This window comes from Aquarana catesbeiana, linkage group LG11, assembly GCF_042186555.1.
Source record: "Aquarana catesbeiana isolate 2022-GZ linkage group LG11, ASM4218655v1, whole genome shotgun sequence".
Classification (NCBI taxonomy): domain Eukaryota; kingdom Metazoa; phylum Chordata; class Amphibia; order Anura; family Ranidae; genus Aquarana; species Aquarana catesbeiana.
Window position 1 is genome coordinate 139,704,290 of NC_133334.1, and position 23,552 is coordinate 139,727,841.

Consider the following 23,552-nt stretch of genomic DNA (forward strand, 5'->3'; position numbering starts at 1 on the left):
CAGAGGGAGCAGAGGATGAAACATCTTCGGGAGGCCTTGCAGAAAGGTTTGTGCAATGCGTTTCCAGAGCCTTGGAGGTTACAAATTCCTGGTCCTGGACAACGTGTTGCTGAGGCTTCGGTCAGTCACAGAAGGAGCGGTGGAGAAGGTGGCTGTCTGACCGATGCGTTCAGACAATTTTTTTAGTCCGCAGCCCCAAAGTATGATCGGTTCCAGCAACCATCGCCAGCGTCTGATTTACATGGTGCAGGAATACCTAGGAGCAAGATCAGACTTGGACACCTTTACCACCGAAAATCCTCTGGGTTACTGGGTCCTGAAGATCACTGGCCAGAGCTTGCACAGTATGCAATTGAGCTACTGGCCTGTCCTGCATCCAGCGTTCTTTCGGAATGCACATTCAGTGCTACTGGAGGCTTTGTAACCGATCACAGGGTGCACCTGTCCACCGAATCGGTCGATCGGCTGACCTTCATAAAAATCAATCAGTCTTGAATCACCAGCTACCAAGCACCTGATGCTGATGTAACTGAATAATTTTTTTTTTTTTAATGTGAGATCCCGTCAAGACTGCCTATGCTGATGTTGAGTGACTATCCTGTTATGCTGAGTGACTATCCCCTTCCTCCTCAATTTTCATGCTGATAGCATTTTTGGTTCTGGGCACCGCCACTAGTGGCTAAGGCCCAATTTTTCTGCCCCTGTTTAACAGGTGCGTGTAATTACAATTTTTGATGCAATACTTTGCAGCAGGGCTCATTCCTGCGCTCCAACTATAGTATCTGTGAGGGGTTGCAGTGTTGTGGCACCAGTGGCTAAGGCCCAGTTTTTCTGACCCTGTTTAACAGGGGCGGGTAATTACAATTTTTGCTGCAATAATTTGCAGCAGGGCTCATTCATGCACTCCAGCTAGAGTTTCTGTGAGGGGTTGCAGTGTTGTGGCACCAGCACTTGTGCCTAAGGCCCAATTTTTCTACCCTGTTTGACAGGGGCATGTAATTACAATTCTTGATCTTATATATCACAGCAGGGCCCGTTCCTGCGCCCACCAAGAGTAACTGAGGGCTTACAGTGTTGTGGCAACACCAACACCTAAGGCCCAAATTTCTGCAGAGTATATAGGGCAGACCCCTACTTTCAAACTTCCAGCTTACAAATGATGCCTACTTTCAAACAGAAGGAGACAACAGGAAGTGAGAGGAAATCTACCCCTAGGAAGGGAAATTCTCTCCTGTAAGGAGTTCCTTGTTTCACTAAAAACCCCAAATTTTCAAAATCCAATTGTCATTGGGACAGAAAGTGAGGTGAAATCTTCTGAACACAGACAGCAAAACAAAGGTTACAGGGGTGATAACCCTTCCCTATGTTTTCCAAAAAGCTTAAAAATAGATTTTTTGGCTGGAGCTACACTTTAAAAATGTACCAGTTCAAAATAACAGATTCTACTTAAGAACAAACCTACAGTCCCTGTCTTGTTTGGACCGCCTGTATACTGCTGTTCAGGGTATACAGGGCCTAGGGGCCCCATGCCTTTCCTTTTTTTAATTTGGGTGCGGGGTTCCCCTTAATATCCATACAAGACCCAAAGGGGCTGGTAATGGGCTGGGGGGGGGGTTACCCATGCCTTTTTTCTCAATGATTTTCATCCATATTGCCGGGACCAGACATTACATTAAAGCCGCAAGCAGTTTTAAATGACCTTTATTCCTTTAGAAATGTCATTTTGTGCAGGGACTGTTCTAAGCACGGGAAACACACGGCACTTTACAGGCATACTATAGACACCCCCCAGGCTCGATATTTAAAGGAATATTTCACTTTTATTTTTTCACTTTAAGCATCATTAAAATCACTGCTCCTGAAAAAACGGCAGTTTTTAAAACTTTTTTTTGCATCAATACATGAACCCTGGGGCAGGACCTGGGTCCCCAAACCCTTTTTAGGACAATAACTTGCATATTAGCCTTTGAAATTCGCACTTTTGATTTCTCACGTTCACGTCCCATAGACTTTAACGGGGTTCGAAAGTTTACGTGAACTATCGGTCTGTTCGCAAGTTCCGGTGCGAACCGAACCAGATGTTCGGCTCATCCCTACTGCCGACATCCAATCCTGTCTGCTAAAAACAGGCGGATGGGAATCCATTCCCCATCCGCCTGGCTGATCGGATGGCAGTCGGGGGTAAACGGACAGGCGGACCTGAACACTTTAGAGGCACACAGTAATATATATTTTTTTAGTATACACTATAGGATTGTAACAGACCTGGGACACCTTCTGGGCACTCCAAAGAGAATAGTAATGTGGCAAACTTAGTGCCCCCTCACCTCTCCTGTCAGGCTCTGTTCTAAGCCACATTCCTGTCCAAATAATGTGTCCGGGTTTCAGGTGGACTGAAACCTGGACACATGATTCAAAACCAGGACTGTCTGGGTGAATCCTGGACAGGTGGTAACCCTAATGGAGGGGGGGGGGGGGGACAGCATGTTCCTGTGGTTGTAAAAGTAAGTAGGCCTAACAAATGTAAACAGAATCCTGTAGCAGCCAGGTGTGTGTGTAAATATCCCTGTAAGCCTTATATCTGTGGCAGCAAAAGGTTCAAATGCTAGCAAGTACATTTTTAGTTTAGTCATTTTTATTCTCATATTCAAAGTAAAAAATCTCACAATTCCAGGAGGGTTGCTACATTGTTACTACATTGTAGGGTCAATTCACTAAACTGTAAAGAGACCCTCCAAATTAAAAAAGGTAGAAGCGCACACCAGGAAGCTGCCAGGTTAAAGCAGAACCAAAATTGTTTTCCCCATGTCCTTGTTGCTGGTCTCTTACCTTCACCAACTTTGCCATCCATGTTCTTCTGAGCTCTATAGTCCCTCTGTAATAGGCTGCTGAACTTGCTAAAAAATGTTATTGCCTGCTGACATCCTGTAATCTGCCAAAAAACTTTGCTGCTCCTGGATGCCCTGGCTGTGGTTTTTTTTTCTGCCTCTAGACTCCTCTAAATGCCTATGTGTGAATGGACACATAGGCTAACATGCAGGGGCATTTAGATGCAGAAAAAAAAAACGTCCAATGTGCATGAGGTCTTGACCACCTGGTGCCCGCGCTATAGCCGAAAGACGGTTACAGCGCGGCGCTCAATTGCCAGGAGGGCGTCCCTGGACGTCCTCCTGTTTACATCCGCCCGCAGGCGCGCATCGGGGGAAATCTGTGTTGGCCTTGTCCCTTGGACACAGCCAATCACAGATCGTGCTAAATGGCCAATCACAGCAGCCATTTAGCACTCGGAGTGTCCAATGAGAGATGATCTCATATGTAAACATATGAGATCATCTCTCATTGCCAGCTCACCCTCCTCACACAGAGACCACGTGTGAGGAGGGAGGGCGACCTGCAGCTGCAGAGTGAGCCGTGAGTGTGTGAACACAAACACACACATGCCCACAGTGCCATCTGTCCCCAGTGCCACCTATCAGTGCCATCTGTCATCAGTGCCACCTATCAGTGCCATCAGCCCCCAGTGCCACATGCCATCTGTTATCAGTGTCACGTGTCATCAGTGCCACGTATCAGTGTCATCAGTGCCACCTGTCATCAGTGTCACGTGTCATCAGTGCCACGTGTCAGTGCCATCTGTCATCAGTGTCACATGTCATCAGTGCCATCTGTCATCAGTGCCACATATTAGTGCCATCTGTCATAAGTGCCATGCATTAGTGCCACATCAGTGCCACGTATTAGTGCCATCTGTCATCAGTGTCACGTGCCATCAGTGCCACGTATCAGTGCCATCTGTCATCAGTGCCACATCAGTGTCACATGTGATTGCCCTGGTGCTCCAGGGCCTTCAAAAGTGTAATAGGTGGTCAACAAGTTAGATGTGTAAGTTATGCTCCCAAAACACCTGAAGGTACTCCCTGCATATTTGGCCTCTCTATGTGGCTAGGCTGTGAAAAAGGCCCACACATGTGGTATCGTAATACTCAGGAGTAGCAGCAGAATGTATTTTGTAACCTATTACAGTGTCAATTTTGTGGGGAAAAAAAAAAAAACTTAATTTTGCAAAGAATTGTGAGAAAGAATGGCATCAAAAACCTCACCATGCATCTTACTAAATACCTTGAAATGTCTACTTTCAAAAAAAGGGGTCATTTGGGGGGTATTTGTACTTTCCTGGCTTGATAGGGTTGCAAGAAATGAGATAGGCCACCAGTACATCAAGTGTGATCAATTTTTTATGATTTGCACCACAGCTTGTAGACACTCTAACTTTCAGAAAGACCAAATAATATCCACTAATTTGGGTTATTTTTACCAAAGATATGTGGCAGTATAAATTTTGGCCAAAATTTATGGAGAAAAATTAATAATTCGCAAAATTTTATCACAGAAAGAGAAAAATGCGTTTTTTTCAAAATTTTGGGTCTTATTTCATTAATAAAAAAAAAAAATACAATAATTAGTGACATAAAAAGTGATCATAGATAATACATAAGAAAATGTAAAAAAAAAAAAATTGAAAAAAATGGAAGTGAATAAAGTTCATAAACACATCAAAAAGAATATCGATACAATATAGAAGTCCATTCATAGATCAAAGTAGAAGAAAAAACACTTGATGAGGGCAAATAGATCCAATAGAGGAAGATCAGGCATCCAAAGTTCACCCACCTTCACCCAAGGGGGAAAACAGAGGGGAGGAGGGAGGTATAGAGAGGGTCCCCGAGCTGGAGGTGAATCCAAAAACGATAAGACTGTGCCCTTACCAGAAACGGTGGACCTCCTAAAGAGCAAGGTCTTACTCACATGCAGATACAGCCCTCTGCAGGGACAGATGGACTAAACATGTAGGGCGTGGCTACGCACTATACGCCATCACGCTATTACGCCCCATGTTCTCTTGATACACGGGTGTTTGTTATTGTTTTAACTTGCCGGCTTACTTTTTTAATGTGTTTTTACGGCAGAGAGTATTCCCGCCTTATCTCCTTGAGCAATAAAGGCTTTTTTATTTATACTACTACACCATTGGAGTTTTTTCCATTTTTTACACTCACGGTCCTTCCGACCAATGAGTGTTCTTTCCAGATCGGGATTCCGGGTCTGCATTCTCTTCTTTCAAAAAATACATAAGCCTGAAGTGTGCATTTTAAGACGAGTGTAAAACATGCAAAAACGGCTCTGGCAGCAAAAAAGGTTAAGATGACTGAAAGGAAGCGTTTTTCACCATCCCACATCAGAGCCTCTCACCATTATGATTTGTTGAAATATAAACCCAGAGAAATTACCATGGTCACAGCAAAAGCTCCCAGAACCTCGTCACCTCAGGAATATTAGTGAAGAATCCCGACACAAATAATGACAACAGTAGAGGCGAAGTATGATGACATTATCATGCAGCACCCATAATTAAAGCCACTGCTGGCCAAGTGGTGAGGGGGATGGGGGGGATGCTATGCTCTCTGAGCCGAAAGGAGTTGCCACAAATTCTGCTTCCTTTCTGAACATTTTTAAAGCTCGAATCTGGGAAAACGAAAGTCCTTCCATGCAGTGGGGTTGTGCACGCTCGCTTATGTCTAGGGGAACAGTAAAAGCTGTTTTATCTGCTCCACGCTAATAGACTGGTCCCCAGTGTCTCTTCTTCCCTGCACCCCAGTGTTCTAAGGTCCTCTGATGTCATCAAAACTGATCTAGGAACCATAGCACTGCAATGGGCATGAGGAGGACGAGGGACAGTCAACTATCAGAGCGGAGCGGAGCACCATATGCTTATCCTACAGTAGAGGATCAGGTTAGTAAAAGTGCTTTCACTGTCCCTTAGAATAAAGCAGCAGTTAACCCCTGCAGTGTGGGGTGGCCCCACTGCAAAGGGAGGACTTTTCCCGGAGTTCAGCTCTAAAGTGGTTGTAGAGCTAAAATGATTTTTACGTTAAAGTGGGTGCAAAGCCTTGGTGTTTTTTTTACCTTAATGCATTAAGTTACAAAACCTTCTGTGCTGCATGTGCCTCCCCCACCCCTTATATTGACCTGAGCCTGACCCAGCAATGTGCACGAGAGCAGTGTCTCTCCCGCAACTGTCCCCCCTCACTGCATAGATTGATAGCAGGGGAAGCCACCATTGCTCCCGCTGTTGTCAATCAAATTTTGGGATGAGGAGGGGGGGGGGGTGACCGCCCTGTTCGTCAATAGACACAGATAAGGTAGCTTTAGCGCAAGCCTGCATGAGTGCCCTCATAGGAAGTAGCTTCCTTTGGCGGTACTCACTAAAGAGGAGGAGCCAGAAACGCTAGAAGAGGATTGGGGCTGCTCTGTGCAAAACCATTACACACAGTGGGTAGTAATAGTATGTAATAAGTATGATACTGTATGTTTGTTATTTTAAAATGAAGAAATTGAACCTTTAAATGTTACTTTATGCACTCCCTTCATTGAGGTGAAAAAATGTTTTGCCACTTGCTGTAAACCCCAAGCCCCCACCCAACACTTAGCTGAGTCCTGCATCGATCCAGTGCTGTGCCTGGCTGCCAATCTTCTCTCCTCTCTCTCGCTACACTGCACTGAGAACAGTGGAAGCCATTGGCTACTGCTGCTGCCATTCAAATCCTGTGAGCAGAGAGCTGGGAACGAGGCTGAGACACTCTGTGTGTGTCTATGGATGCACACAGACAAAGGAGGAGGAGACAAGATTGCTGGCGTGGGACCCCAGAAAAGGAGGTTCGGGGGCCACTCTGTAACAGACCATTGCAAAGAACACAACAGGTTTAATATTTTAATAAAGAAAAAAAGGTTGACTTTAGAAATGCTTTAAAGTACCACCAAGTTTTGATAACGCTATACGTTTCTGGCTGGTTCACACCAGAATCACAGAAGGAGCACAGTCTGCATTCCCCTACAGTGATCTGAATGGATTGCAAATCGTACCGGAACGTACAAAAAGTAACACATGCAATGAATGCCACAAAAGTGGCACAACAGCTTTAGTGAATTTCTTCCCAATGTGCCTTACGGCACTAAACCTTTTATCTAAAATTTTAATTATTCTACTTTTTATTTTGAAAAGCAAAAATAAAGTAAAAGTTGTGATATGTGCTATTTGTCGCTCTTGTCTAACTCACAAAGCTGGGAGGTGTGATTTTCTTGTAAAGTATTGCAATAAAAGGTAAGAGCATTATGAGACCGGCTTAAGCTGGCCATAAATTATACAATTTCCTTTAGGTTTACCTTCAACTATGTAGTACAAGGGCGCGCCTGATTGCATACAAATTGAAAGTGTTTAGGTTTGACCTCATATTATATGGTTTTGGTAAATTTAAAGGAAATTATTCAAGAAAACTGTATAATGTATGGCCAGCCTTGCTATAATAGCATAAGATAATTTATGAATTCTCAACAAAATAGCAGGGTATCAATTAAGAAAAACACACACACTTCTTGCCACTTAAAGCCCAACTATTGGCAAATAAAATTTTACCCCTTGCAGAGAGGCTGTGCCCACACTACAAAGGGTTAATTGCTCGTTTAGATCTAGGTTGAAAATAAAAGCTTTACTTGCCTGATCCTCCGCTCCTCCCCACAGCCCAATGCTCCGCTGGTGTAGAGTCCTGACATCATTAAGGCCAGAACAGGACACCCTGCTCCAAAAGCTGAACTGGACTAAAGAAAGCCAAGGGACAGTTCACTGCCGGATTATGTAAAACGGTTTCTCCTCTCTGGACAAAAAAAGCAATTAACCTGCAATGTGGGCTTAGCTCCACTGCAATGGATAGTTTTTATTTGTCTGGAGTTGGGCTTTAAAGGAGATCTAAAGTCACAACATTTCATTACATAACATTGGAATCAGAAAGCAATGCAAGTAGTTATTTTTAACAATCCAATAAAAGCATACTTAAAAAAAAAAAAAAAAAAAAAATCTTCCTCTATATTGTGATTTTTGCCTGTTTGCTGGACATCGCTTTCAACAACTTCCCGGATTCCCTGCATGTAATACAACATCTTCTCTACTGTTTACTTTTGGTTGTTAAGGACTACATATCCCATAGTACCTTGCTGCCTGCAAACTGTGATACTTGTACACTTTCTGAAACTCCTCCTTATCTCCTCTGTAATTCATAAGGCAGGTTCTGTGACATAGCAGTGCCTACTCACAGGGTAGAGAATGTGTGTCATAGAATTCAAGGAAGAAAATGTGTGGGGAACTTCAAAAAGTACATTTTTAAACTTCAAGACCTTTCAGAGTAATAGGAATAGGCTACAAATAACTGAAGCACAATATGGAAATCAGTGGCGGCCACTCCATTAGAGGCTCAGTCCCCCTAATCCATGCACCCGGCCCCTAATTTACATACAGGGCACCAGATGCATGGATTTCAATGTTTTTTTTTTTTTTTTTTTTTTTTTTTTGTGAAGCACATGATTAGAGCCTAAGGCTTCAAAAAAGGGTGGGCTCGGGGTGCAGAACACTGCACCCTGAGCCCACCCAGTTGTGTGACATTAGCGAAATAATATTCGCTAATGTCTTCCTTCCCCTCCCGACCAATCAGTAAGCGAGTACTGAGACCCAATTGGCCAGGGAGTCTTAGGACTCCCGGCCAATCGGGTCTCAGGACCCACTTTCTCACTCCTGGTATGTGCGAGTGAGGGAGGCAGTTTTGTTTGCTGCCCCCCCCCCCCCAAAAAAAGCATTTGAAAATCAGACATTCAGTGGCACATCTGTCAAAAACTTTGCAAAGCTGTTGCTGTCCTCTGTTAGAGCTACAGTTGGTAGGGTCATAAATACATTAAAAGAAACAAAGAAGAAAAAAGCAGCCCAATATGCACTAGACAGGCAAATTCTGCTGATAATGTGCTTCACATGCATATTATTAGTGTTGCTTAAATCTACCTCTGTTCAAGGGGCAGTTCAGCCGAAACAGATCAGTGGAACCTGTCCTGTTAAACCGCTGTATGGTCTTGGCCACCATGCTGCAGCTCAGTTTCAGGGTCTCAGTGTTTTTTGTTTTTTTTTGTCAGTTGTCACTATGGTATACAGAGTATAATTACAAGCATTTCATAAGTGTCAAAGGCTTTTATTGCAGCTTTAATTTGCAGTGTTGACCCTTCTTTTTCAAGGCCTCTGCAATTCGCCCTGGCATGCTGTAACTCAACTTCTGGATCACAACCTGACTGATGGCAGCCCATTCTTGCATAATCAATGCTTGGAGTTTGTCACAATTTGTGGGGTTTTTTGTTCACCCGCCTCTTGAGGATTGACCACAAGTTCTCAATAGGATTAAGGTCTGGGGAGTTTCCTGGCCATGGACCCAAAATTTCCATGTTTTGGTCCTCAAGCCACTTAGTTATCACATTTGCCTTATGGCAAGGTGCTCCATCATGCTGGAAAAGGCATTGTTCGTCACCAAACTTCTTGGATGGTTGGGAGAAGTTGCTCTCGGAGGAGGTTTTTGAACCATTCTTTATTCATTGCTGTGTTCTTAAGCAAAATTGTGAGTGAGCCCACTCCCTTAGCTGAGAAGCAACCCCACACATGTATGGTCTTCAGGATGCTTTACTGTTGGCATGACACAGGACTGATCATAGCACTCGCCCTTTCTTCTTTGGACAAGGTTTTTTCCGGATGCCCCAAACAGTCAGAAAGGGGATTCATCAGAGAAAATTACTTTACCCCACTCCTCAGCAGTACAATTTCTGTACCCTTTGCAGAATAACAGTTTGCCCCTGATGTTTTTCCTGCTGTCCTTCTTGAGACCAGGCCATCTTTCAAAAGTCTTACTCTCACTGTGATTGCCAATGCACTCACACCTGCCTGCTGCTATTCTTGAGCAAGCTCTGCCCTGGTGGTGCCCCGATCCCGCAGCTGAATCAACTGTAGGAGATGGTCCTGGCGCTTGCTGGAGTTTCTTGGGTGTCCTGAAGCCTTCTTCACAAATGCAGTGGAAATGTTTTTTATGGGATAAAGTTAAATTCATGGCAAAGAGGGACATTGCAATCAGATCACTCTGAATAACATTCTGGAGTATAAGCAATTTGCCATCATAAAAACTGAGGCAGCAGACTTTGTGAAAATTAATATTTGTGTTATTCTCAAAACCTTTGGCCATGGCTTTACATCCTGGAAGGGAAGCAGTTATACCAGGATTGTGGTTTTAGCCGGCAATGGGCTTTCTGGTGATCCGAGCAGCTCTACAGCTGCCCAATGTTTGGGGGTTCTAAGAAATTTTCTCACAAAAAGAAAATGTTGATTTTAACATGTATGAGAAATGTCAAAATTGACCAGGATGGCAAGTGGGTTATTTTACTTCCAGCTTATAAAAGTAATGCAAAACATAGCAAGACTGTCATCGTGAGCATATAGCCATTTTTTTTTTTTTTTTAATAGAAGCCCAGGGGCGTTGCTAGGTCTGAAAAAGATCTGGGGCTAGAGCCCATAGCAGCGGTTACCAAACGGGGGGGGTGCACGCCGGTGGTAAGCAATTTTTTGCGGACAAAAGAAGGCTGGTGTTGGGGCGTTTCAATCTTCATGGCACCATGGTTGATATGGTGTCAGGGTGATCAAAGCGCATTGTTTCTATTGTTATATTGTAATATATAATGAAGTGGTTCAACTCACCATAATGCAGAAACAGTGGGAGCCCTGGGCGTGTCACTTGCCACATCACCTGCCACCATTTGCAGATTGTCACTTGCCACCATTTGCAGATTGTCACTTGCCATGTCACCTGCCACCATTAGCAGATTGTCACTTGCCACCATTTGCAGATTGTCATTTGCTATGCCAGCCAGTGCCACCAAATGTGCATTCTCGCTGCATTGGTGGCAGGCTGGCAGCACTAGCCCATTTAGTGAGGGCAGGAGAGCGGAGATGCGGGGCGGGCAGTGAGAGATGATGTAATCTCTCTGCTCCCCACCACACCTCCGACATTGAAGAGGCCCATTTAGTGAGGGCAGAAGAGCGCTGATGTGTGGCAGGCAGTGAGAGATGACATCATCTCTCTGCTCCCCGCTGCACATCGCTCCCACATTGAAGTCCCAGCTGTGAAAGCGGAAGATTGGTGACGGGCGGGCGGAGAGGGATGATGTCATCTCTGCTTGTCCGCCTGCTCGTCTCCAGGGCTGGACTGAGACAAAAATTTGGCCCTGGACTTCATCCAGACCGGCCAACTTTGACAGGTCTCATCCATGCCGGATATTCTGGTCCCCCTTGCTCCTGTGGTCCCCCTGTGCTGCTCTGGTCCCCCGCATGCTGCGCTGGTCCCCCTGTGCTCCTCTGGTCCCCCACATGCTGTGCTGGTCCCCCTGTGCTCCTCTGGTCCCCCACGTGCTGTGCTGGTCCCCCTGTGCCCCTCTGGTCCCCCGCGTGCTCCTCTGGTCCCCCTGTGCTGGTCCCCCGCGTGCTCCTCTGGTCCCCCGCGTGCTCCTCTGGTCCCCCGCGTGCTCCTCTGGTCCCCCGCGTGCTCCTCTGGTCCCCCGTGTGCTGCGCTGGTCCCCCGAATGCTGTTTTGGTCCCACATGTGCTCTGCTGGTCCCCCCCCCCCCTGCTCTGGTCCCCGTGCTCCTCTATTCCACACCCCCCCCCCATGCTGCTCTATCTCCCCTCCCAGCGTTCACCTCCTTCCCTGCTTAGTTATGCATACAGACATGATCCTTAGGAGTGGACACTGATAAGCTCATCTTACAATCCAGAAGTCATGCAGCCGCACACAGCTGTGACATGAACTTCCTCGGCACTTGTTCACTTGTTCTTTCCTTCCCCCGCTCTCATCTAGATTCTCCGTGGCAGCAGACAGGATGAAGAGCGGGGGAAGGAAAGAACAAGTGAACAAGTGCCGAGGAAGTTCATGTCACAGCTGTGTGCGGCTGCATGACTTCTGGATTGTACGATGAGCTTATCAGTGTCCACTCCTAAGGATCATAAGGATCATTCATGTCTGTATGCAGCCGGGCTGCATAAGCAGGGAGAAGAGGTGAGCGCTGCGGGGTGGGGGGGGGAGGTGGCGGTTCGATGGTTCAGTGCCTGTACATGCCTGATCCTCCCTCCTCCACCTCCAATGCCGGCCGCCGCAGCCGCGACCCGCCGGCTCTTCTCTCCTCCACACCCGCTGAGACTCGGGGCTATGGGCTCCACATTCGGGGCTCCAGCCTTGATAGCCCCCCCCCTGGTGACGCCTATGTAGAAGCCTATTTTCTAAAACTGGAACCTTATGTACAGATTGAAACATTACACCAGCATAAGGGCCAATTTTGTTACTGCACATGCATTGAACATACGTTATCCTACATTTACATGCATTGTATTAAAGTGGTTGTAAACCCAGATATAAAAAAAAAAAAAAAAAAAAACCCTGCAAGTCACTATACTAGCTCATTATGAAATACTTACCTTAAAACGAGGTTTTTGACGCTGTGACTGGCGACATGTCGTCCCAGAGTTACTTTCAGGTTTTCAGGCTCCAACTCTGTGATTGGCTGGAGCCGCAAAGACATCACTCCCGCGCATGCGCACAGGGGCCGCCGGTAACAACACAGCAGCTGAAGGGACGGCACGAGCGAGCCGTTCTTTCAGTGTGCATGTGTCGATGACGTCAGCACATGCAGATACAGTGAATACCTCCTAAACTATGCAAGTTTTGGAGAAATTCACGGTACCTACAGGTAAGCCATATTATAGGCTTACCTGTAGGTAAAAGTGGTTGTACAGGGTTTACAACCACTTAAAGAAGGCCATTCATTTTGTTGAGCCACAATGTACCAAAGATGCTGCATGCCACACTTTTGGTACACAGATCATTCACATATATGCACTGTGGTGCGTTGCAATGCACATGCACTGCAGTGTGTTGTGTTAGCGAGTTGGGTTGAAAGAAAGAAAATGTCCCAATTCTCGCTTCCACACATTTGAAGTGGATGGGGGAATCCTCCTATGTCATTGTATTCTGACAGCAGGACTCCCTTGCTGTCAGAATACACAGATCAATGCTGCAGGCTGATCGAGAGGGTGGCCGTACAGAAGTTGATCTGTAGACTGACATCTGTACAACCACAATACCCACACATGGATAAAAATTCAGCCAGTCTCTTCTGAACTGGCCAAATATTGATCCATCTATGGGCAGCTTAAAAAAAAAAAAAAAAAAAAAAAAACAAAACAAAACAGTGTATGGCTTTAAAGTGTACCCATGAGGATATTATAAATACTAAACTAAGGCTGGCCATAGATGGAGCGATTTTCTTTACTGCAACCAGACAGTGCTGACAGGGGAATTCCTCCTTCTGGGCCATTGTCTTCTCCCGGCGGGGAGGGGGAAGGTGGGAAGCCGCCCCCCCCCCGGGACAAGACAGTAAATAGTGCTAGTGCTATAACAGCTGCTGGCAATAATCACATGTAAAATCTGGTAGGCTGGTTGATCGATCAACTAACTTGGTACATTTAGCCTGCCCTTGCATGGTCTGAATCTCAGCCAGTCCCTGCTGAAGTGGCCGAGTTTGGTCTATGGCCAGCTTAACGGCAGGATCAGGTAGTTGACAGCATAATCCAGTTGGAATCAAAGTAGATTGCTCTGACAACACATATATAGATTTTGTTTGTTCAGACTGAGGGCTGAGAGAAAAAAAAAAAATTAACCAATTCCTCAATGCATACTGTACAACAAGGATGGAGTAAACTCATCCTGCAGCTACTGGATGCAGCTGCTGTTCAGCTGACATTTTTCCACATGGCTTATTCGATTTTTCAATCCAAGGATGTCAAGGAAAAGAGGCTGACTGGTCCAACCACTAAATTAATTTCATCAGGAAAACAGCTGAAATGCAGACAGGGGGTTATTTACTAAAGGCAAATCCACTTTGAACTGCAAGTGCAAACTACAAGTGCAAAGTGCACTTGAAATTGCACTGAAAATGCACTTGGAAGTGCAGTCGCTGTAGAGCCAAGGGGGACGTGCAAGCAAAATAAAAAAACTGCATTTTAGCTTGCATGTGATTGGATAATAAAATCAGCAGAGCTTCCCCTCATTTCAGATCTACCCCTCAAATTTACAGCGACTGCACTTCCAATTGCACTTTCAGTGCAATTTCAAGTGCAAAGTGGATTTGCCTTTCGTAAATAAACCCCCCCCAAGTGTATGGCCAGCTTTACCTTGGCATTTGTTTCTCCAGTACTGCCTAGAACCCTCTTAGAGCCCTTTCACACTGGGGCAGTTTTCATGCATTTTAGCGCTAGAAATAGCACCTGAAAACTGTATCCCATGCCGCCCGAATGTGAAAGCCTGAGTGCTTTCGCACTGGGACAGTGCGCTTGCGGGACATTAGAAAAGGTCCTGCAAACAGCATCTTTGGGGCAACCCTGCCCATTTCAATAAATGGGCAGCACTTCTGAAGCGCCAGAAAAGCGCTTTGGAAGCACCGCAACACGTTTAACCCCTTCTTTGGGGTTCAAAGCGTTCCGCTAGCTGCCGAAAAGCGCTGCTTAAACAGCAGTAAAGCACAGCTAAAATGAGTGTCGCTTTACCGCTAACGCACGGGTGGCCCCAGTGTGAAAGGAGTCTTAAATAGTCTATGAAAAGACCCCCCCATGTGATAATGCCTGGGCCTGCTTGGGTCCCAGACATTGTACTATAGGGTGGGGGTGGGGAAGCACATCTATTTTCAGGAAGTGGGGAGATGTAAGCAACATTAAAGAGACAAATGTCACGATAAGAGGTAAAGATCTGTGCTTAAGCAGTACAAATTTAATGTACACTTGACTTTATACAACATGACTTTATACGATATATCGGTAAACTGGTTTACGTAAGAGAAGTCCAAATAACATTGATAAATATGTAACCATACTGGGAGGTTATCAATTACAATGAACATGGCCTAATGGGAGCAAGGTTTTCAAACACACAGATAAACTCTTCTGAAGAAATCCCTAAGAAGAGAACTGCCAATTGTCATTTTGTGGCCAGTCACAAGGAACAGGAAATGTCCCCAATGGGGACAACCCGACAAATAACTGGGAGAGAATCTGATCTCTCTTCATTATATCCAAAACGGAGGCTGTGTGCACACAGAGGTATGAAGTACTCCCACCGACGGTCTGACAGAAAAAGCAGCATAAAAAATGCTGGATATTGGCACATAATTACACATGTTTAGAAGAATATGCAGGTAAACTCATTCTGTTGGCTAGAATATTCATTCCAGTAAAATGAATTTCCATGTGTAGGTGTGTAATGTATGCCTGTAAGCTCCTTTTTTTTTATGCACCTGAACGCTGATCTAAAATACAAATCTGAATGCCACAATGCGCATTAACACATAGGCCGAAATATAAGATATATAAAAAAGAAACGCCTATCAGGCCTAAATTACACTTGTAGCTAGTGGGTGGTAAAAACAGGCATTTGAATCACTACTTTACCACCCACCCTTAAACAAACTCAGATTGGTGGGAGTAATACACATGTTGCAGCAAGGACGCTTTGCTTCACCGGTGCATCAATAATTATACCCCCATGTCGCATTCGGCAGGCGGTTGATGTGGGTCACACTGCAATTGTTCTGCAAACTGGGTGGTGCAGGATTTAAAGGGTTAAGGAGGTGACATATCGCCTCCTAGCTGCTTCTGTCAAAAGCCATATGCAGCAAGTGGGTCATGGGTTCAAATCCCACAGTAGCTAAGTGGTTAGCACTTCTGCCTTGCAACAAGTGGGTCATGGGTTCAAATCCCAACCATGACACTATCTGAATGGAGTTTGCATGTTCTCCCTGACACCCCAAAGACTTGTTGGTAGGTGCAAATTGGCTCCAGTCTAAACTGGCCCTATTATAAAAAGTGAAAAAAAGCCCTCTTAAAAAGCGATTTGTGGCAGATCACTTTTCAGAGGGCAGTGTAAATGTAAACAGCATCTTTTCAGCCTATGTGCATGAGCCCTAAATGTGACAACATTGTTTGCAGCTGTGCATACTTTTACATACAGCTCAAAAAGAAACACTGCTCCTAAATGCACACATCCCTCCTGCAGTGCTGGATACAAACTCCAGGTGCCTGCCCATGAGCACTTTCCAGTTTTTATTGTGGCGACGCCATCGGATTGAGGCCTGTCATTTTTTGGAGTACTTCTGCATACAGTCAGAAATGGGATTAGTCACTCTTCCACATATTGCTCACAATGCCTTTTTTCTGCCAATCACCTGATTTTCAGGTTTGGTGAGAAACAACTTTTATCTGCAACACCAATTAGTGGCTAATACACGGCACAATCACCTACCTATGTGAATAAACTGATAATAGAAGATATATAGTCCAAGATGGCTGTCTTCCTGATACACATTCTGTTATAGATGATCTTTCCTGGAAGAAGGCACGGTTAAGCTGGCCATACATTATACAATTTTCTTATTCAATTTCCTTTAGGATTTACCTTCAACTATGTAGTGCAAAGGCCTGCCTGATTGCATACAAATTGAAAGTGTTTAGGTTTGACCTCATATTACAGTACATGGGTTTGGTAAATCTAAAGGAAAATTGTACAAGAAATTGTATAATGTATGTCCAGCCTTATCCTGACCATATACTATACAATCTGACTGTACAATCCTTTTTAGGCTTACCATACACGTTACAATTTGGCCATACAATCAATTTTAGTTCTACCAAAAATGCAATATGAGGACCAACCTGAACTGGTCAATTAATTTGTATCCAATAAGACAAGCCCTTGCACAACATACTCATTGGTAGATCAAAATGAGATTTTACAATCAGATTGTAACATATGTGGTGAGCTTCAGATCTACCATCATCTATATAGTTCTGTAGCCTGGGGATTTGATACAATCGGAACCAATTGTTTAGGTTTGTCCTCATATTACAAAGCTCAGGGCTCATTCACACAATCTTGTTTGAGCTATGCTGAGATCAATGCAAAGGCACAATAAAACCAATGTATTTGTATGTGACCTGTTCACACCACAGTGTTGTGTAAAGGTGGGTTGTGGTGTGTTCGAAAAAACTTGAATGAAGTGTCATTTTTTTAAAACATTTTTTAAAGTAAAAAAAGTGACTAGTGCAATAAATTGTAACACATTGCAATGCTACCCTTTGCATCTACACAACATACCACAAAGCTATCGCGTTTTAGGCTTGCCATACACTGAGTGAATTTTCCAGCCTGACTCCTTTGAACTTTAAATTAGGAGTCAGCTGAAATTTGATCAGTGGGTGACTCTGTTGGCACCACTCCATACAAAGTATTTCAATTAAAGCAGTAGTAAACTGCATCAAAAAAATAAAATAAAAATTGGACCCCGGGCAGTTGAAGTCATAATGTGCTAGTATGCATCGTACACTAGCACATTATGAGAGACTTACCTGAAAACATAGCCTTCCAGTGGTGCGTTGTCACTGCTGAAGGCACTTCCATCTTCAACTGGTCTTTTTTCCGGGTTTGCGGTCTTCGGCGATATGAACCGCTATTTACGTCACGGCTCTGAAGGAACGGCACAGGTATGTCGTTCCTTCAGAAAGCATGCATCGTTGACATCACCGACTGCATCTAAAGTAAATATCTTCTAAACGGCGCACATTTAGGAGATATTTACTGTATATTTAGGTAAGTCTTATTACAGGCTTACCTATAGGTAAATATACATAGGAGTTCACTCCCACTTTAAGGGCCAATTCACACCAGTGCATTGATCTGCATTTTAGCGCAGCTGTAAAGCGCAGATCAACTGAAGGACAGCTGAAAAACAATAGTTTCCAAAGGTCCAATTCACATAACACTGCACCTGAATGTCAATGGACATCAAAATGTATGTCAACAGACCTCAGCGTACGTTAAAACCAGACTAAAATGTACATGCATTTTCCATACATTTTAGCACAAGTCAGTGTGAATTAGCCTTAAAAAAAATAAACAAAAATCAAAGGAACCAGAGAGAAAATTTCTGTCTTGGTGCCGGCTGCCAGAATACAAGCACTGCCGCGGGAGATCCATCCATCCACATGGTTTAGCATGGACGGAACCTGTTGGATAGAAATCTATGGGTGTATGGCCAGCATTAGCATGAGGTCTGGTGTGAATGAACCCTGAAGCAGATTGGATTTTACAGTGTATGGCCAAATTTAAGCCATATTACATTCGACTGCTAAAAAAATATTTTCCCTTTAGTGGAGATAAACGCTGGAGCTGCACTCCGCATCTTCTTGTAAAAGAAAATGATCTCTAGTACTGGACTGTGGTACCAACCACATATCATTTTAGATTCAGTCTTATGGTGGCTATACACACTAATCTGATCAACATATAATCAAATAGGCATAACTAACTTCTGATCGATTTAGATCAAGTTCAATAAAATGAATGTCTATCATTTTGCATAAATCCACAGCATTGAGATGTTTTGTTCCTGAATTTGATCATACTGTGATCAGATTATGAGATTGTATAGGGATGCGATTGTATCTTTTAACTTTTGATCAATATCCACTTCCCCATGTGAGTCACATCAATTGAATTAGATGTCAAATATACATCAATCAATCCTATCTAGAAAGATCGATTAAAAAAAAAAATTGATTATTTATCAAAGCGTGTATGGCCACTATAACCCGCTGACTGTTGCATGCCTCTAAAACTTTATTAATAAGGGATTTTAAAACAATTTCCAAAAATGAAATCATAAGGAAGACGCAGTATTCAGGCTGACAGCGCAGTCATGTAAAAAATGTCAGAACCAAAATATAAAATTGCTTGGCTATAACAATAAAGTGAATTCATAAAACACAGAATATAGGTGGATCCACTGCTCACCGTCACCAGTAAGGTTCCATTTCTAACTGGTTTGGAATGGAAACAAGGGATCGCAGTGCTTATCATTGGTTCATTCTTTCGCTCCAGACTTTAGTGACCCATCATGATAAACGCTGAAACAGACTTCTATACAGGTAAATGTGATCAGATAATGGCACTTACCTGGTAGGAGTAAAACAGATCCAATAACCTGACATGGAGTTGACACCTATGAATGAAAGGTCCCTTCTGGCTCTTAAGATGATAGATCCAGATCTCATACAAAGGGTGTAGTTGCTGGTGTTTCCGTTCTCGTGCTGGGGCCTTGCCCTTTCTCAGTCACTCGATGATTGGGTCACAGTAAAAATCTAGTGATGAGTAGTTTAGGTTTGTGGTTTCCTCCCTCGTTATAAAGCTCCAGGCCCCTGGCTATGAGAGTGCACCGTCCCAGCAGCAAGCTCTCAAGTGTGCTAAGAGAGGAGCCGCCCCTACCAGGGAAATCACAGGCCTGTGGGAGGGTGGTGTGTACACACAATGCACATTTACACCTATTAGGTCTATAGATCAATGACTTATATCACACATCCAGATCTGGAACTGCTGTGCAGTGTGAGTGTATATACTGTACATTCTACTGCACGTTTTAACTTGCTTTAATTGTATTTTCTATCAAGAAAAATAAATGCATAGTGTCAAATATTTTGATGTCACAATACTCTCTCGGAGAGCGTCACAATTAGAAATGTGCGCTCTCAACCTCTGAAGTCATCTCTATCCTGAACGCCGAAGTCAAACTTTTTTTGTACTCCAATAATATTTATGGGTCGTTCCCCACCCCGCACTCAGGATGGTATGGTGTGGGTCTTCAAGCCTACACTAAAGTCTACGGTGAGGATGTGTGGCCTTCCTTCCTTCTCTGCCTTGGGGGGGGGGGGGGAGAGACCTTCACCTACTAATTGTTGGTCAGCTTTAGCTGATCATGAGGTGAGGGGTCCATCAGACCCTTTGACTAGGTTGACCTGAGTATGAGGTCAGGGAATGGTTCTTCCTCTTTAGGAGGGGACAATAAACACACCCTAAGGCCTCATTCACACTTAGCAATTTGGAATCAGCACAATTTTGCGCGCAATTCCAAATTACGCTAACAATGTGGCTAAATGCACAACACGCACTCAGGTGCCCTTCATTTCTAATAGCATATCAAACAGTGGGATTTTGCTACGATTGTCGTGCGGCAAGCTGCACGTGAAAATGTGTGCCTGGCTCAGAGCCAAAATTTGGTCCCTGAGCTTCTTTGCTGCAACAAAAGTGCCTAAGGCAGCTTATTCAACATGAATAAACTGCCCTATGCATGACACATGGAAATGCATGTTAATCACACAAAAATAACGATCGGGAAAGCTTGTGGCCACACAACAGGAGAGATTCCTTTAAAATTTCCAAGGGTCAGGATTAAAAAAATTTCTTGAACAAAATTGTAACTGTGAATGTGCTTTTCATTTGGGAAAAATCATTCATAAATCATTCATTCTAAATCATTCATATGTTTAATACGTCTGGGTTTCCGTTCAAATAACAGGCCTGGATGAAATTTTAAGAGTTTGTAAACAAAATTACTTTACTCGATGGCAAAAAAAAAAAAACTGTTTGGATGAACGATTTTTCAGAATTTCTTAAAATGCTTGAATGCTTCTGCTCAGTTTAAGCTTTCAGTTGGGTTCACGCTGGTGCACTGCATTGCAAGTGCATTTTGCATACTGGTGCCATTCATAGTACCCCAATGCACCTTACGAACACACCTGCGATGCAGCACACAAGGCGTTGAACGAGAAGTTCACCTAAAAAAAAAAAAAATAACTGCACAGATTTTTGCGGGTTAAAAAAAAAAAAAAAAAAAAAAAAAAAAAGTGCATTTATCAATTTTTTATTTTTTCAGAAGCCTGCAGAGCATTGCACTGATTATCAGCAGATTGTAGTGTAATGTCAGGCTCCTGCAGACTTTCATTAGAGAAATCTGCCCACACCTCCTGGACGGGCAGACAGTTACTGAAAAGCTAGAATGCGTTTTGCGTTTTTTCACACCTAACAGCCAGTCTCCTTCTTCTCCTCCTCCTCTGCTTTCAATTGGCCTGTACAAAACCGCTTAAAATTGCACAAAAAACATGCTTAAAATTACTTTTAATATGCATTTAAAACATATTAGGCTTAAGCTGGCCATACACAGTAAGATTTTCATTTTACCGTTTGCACAGAGATTCTGAAAAATTGTTTGTCAGAATATTCTTTCTTGCCATCAAGTTAAATCATTCCATTTGGATGCCCCTAAAATGTCATCTAGACTTGCTTTTTGAATGGAATCCTAGATGTATTAAACAGGTTTCATTACAATATGTAGATTTATTCAAAAACGAAAACTACATCCACAGTTAGAATTTTAGTTGAGAAAAATTTTCCATCCTACTCCTTCAAATTTTTTTGTCAGTACAGTCAAATAAGAACTTCAATTTAACCCACTAACCATTTTGAATATCAAACAAAGGTTCTGTAAACAAACATTTTCAAAATAAATTCCCCTGGTTTATAGCCAGCTTTAGACCCCTGTCAGGTGTTTATTGCAGCCTGTGTCCCTGCTAGGAAGATTTACTATATTTATACTGATGACCATCGTCACTGGAACTGAAAGTGAGGGACCACTTGTCCAGGTGACAAATGTCTAAGACCTCATGCACATAGTAGGTAAGGTCGAATAAAGACAACAGTCCATCCAGTTCAGTGTGTGTGTGTGTGTGTGTGTGTGTGTGTGTGTGTGTGTGTGTGTGTGTGTGTGTGTGTGTGTGTGTGTGTGTGTCTGACAAATGTATGGGCTGTCTTAGCATCAGACAAACATTCCTACGGGTGAGCTGTATTCCAGCTGCCAATTAGGGAAGGGTTAAAACTTTTGAAAGGTTTTTATTGAGGAAAAGAAGGGGTATAGTAAGTGAGAATTTATCATTAGTAACACATCACAGAGTGTACCATTTCGGCTAACAGAAGCTGGAGTCCGAATAAGACTTGAAAAACTTAACACAAATACATCACCAGGACCAGATGGCTTACACCTGAGTGTCCTCAAAGATCTCAGCCAGGTTATAGCCAGACAGCTATTCCTAATTTTTATGGACAGCACACTGACAGGAATGGTACCAACATATTGGCGAAGGGCCAACGTGGTGCCAATACTTAAAAAAAAGGGCCGAAACATATACCTGGGAATTACAGACCAGCCAGTCTAACATCAATAGTATGTAAGCTATTGGAGAGGATAATAACAGACTATATCCAAGAATTTGCTGATGAATACGGTATCATTAGTAGTAAGCAGCATAGCTTTACGAAAGGTCGTTCTTGCCAAACCAATCTGTTAACATTCTGAGGAAGTGAGCTGCCACCTAAATAAGGGAAGACTTGTGGACGTGGTGTAACTGGATTTTGCAAGAGCATTCGATACAGTGCCCCATAAACGCTTAACTTACAAACTGAGGTCTGTAGGCATAGACCCATGGGGTTTGTACATGGATAGAAAACTGGTTACAGGAATCCTTCCAACTGTTTCAGGTGCTGTTCGACACAAGGCACCTTCCTACACATCTGGTGGGCATATCCAATAGTTCAAGCCTTCTGGTCTGATCTGTTTAACATACTCTCTACAATTTTTACCACACCCCTTTCACCGGACCCAGCTGTTACACTTCTAAATTTTATACCCCCCAGAATTGAACCAGCGTCAATTTAAGCTCCTCCTGCAGATCACAACGACAGCCAAACAAATTATAACTAAGGCGTGGAAGTCCCCTACCCTATGTATTCTTGCAATTAAAAATAAGATAAGAAATATGAAATCTTCTGGGCAACATGGGTGACGCGTCTTCTCCCACCTAACTTTGATGAGTCCCTATTGATCCCATGATCAGGAACTTCCTGGATTTTTGTCCACTATATTTTTCCCCCCCACCCCCTCCTCTCTCCTCTTTTTTTCGGCTTTCCCTCTTCCCTATATTTCTTCTTACACTTCTCTCCTAACTGCCCTCTCTTCTGGTAGCCTACTAACAATGGCAGTCAATATTGTTCATCAGAGACGTAGTCTGAAAACACTATAGCAGAACACCTTCCTTTGCTTTCTTTTTCTTCTCCTTTTTTACATGTAAGGCTACATTATTCACAATTTGACAGGGTAAATTTACCCTTCTCTTCCCTAAGTTAGTGAAGTGTCAAACCGCAATCTACGGGAGTGCTATCACCATTATTGACATATGGGAAAGCCCTCTTTCAGTTTATCCTACCAAACCCTGACTTATTCATTCTAAATGTTTAAGTATGGCCTACACACCTTCAACTTGTATGACTTTACCTGACTGTCATCAAAGCGGAGTTCCACCCAAAAGTGGAACTTCTGCTCATCTGCATGCACAGTAGGGACCCTGCCGTGAAGCCGCAAGGCTTCACTACTGGGTTCCCTTACCAGCAATGGCAGCGGCAGCACCCGACAGCCAATGGAAACATCGGCTGCAGTGCCGAAATCGCTGGAATCCAGGACTGGTAAGTGATACAAAGCTAAGCAGGGCAATAACTTCACAGAAGGATATAGAAACTTTACAAGACCTCAATAAAAATAATGTGATGCACTTGGGCTCTAAAATATAAACACAAGTTACTCACTAGGGGGAGATCCTCTGGGGGAATCCAGGATGGAAAAAGATCTGGGGGTGCTAGTAGATGACAGACTCAGCAACAGCAAGC

The 23,552-nt window shown here is 43.7% G+C and overlaps 1 protein-coding gene across 1 annotated transcript in view; it reads right to left on the reverse strand.

Annotated features, from left to right (window-relative positions):
- ADCY7 (adenylate cyclase 7) overlaps nucleotides 1–19,236 on the reverse strand; it is a 393,360-nt gene extending 374,124 nt beyond the window's left edge. Inside the window, exon 1 of the mRNA XM_073604992.1 lies at nucleotides 18,960–19,236. The gene's annotated coding sequence lies outside the window, so the exon portion shown is untranslated. The remainder of the gene's footprint in view (nucleotides 1–18,959) is intronic.
- Nucleotides 19,237–23,552: the final 4,316 nt, after the last annotated feature.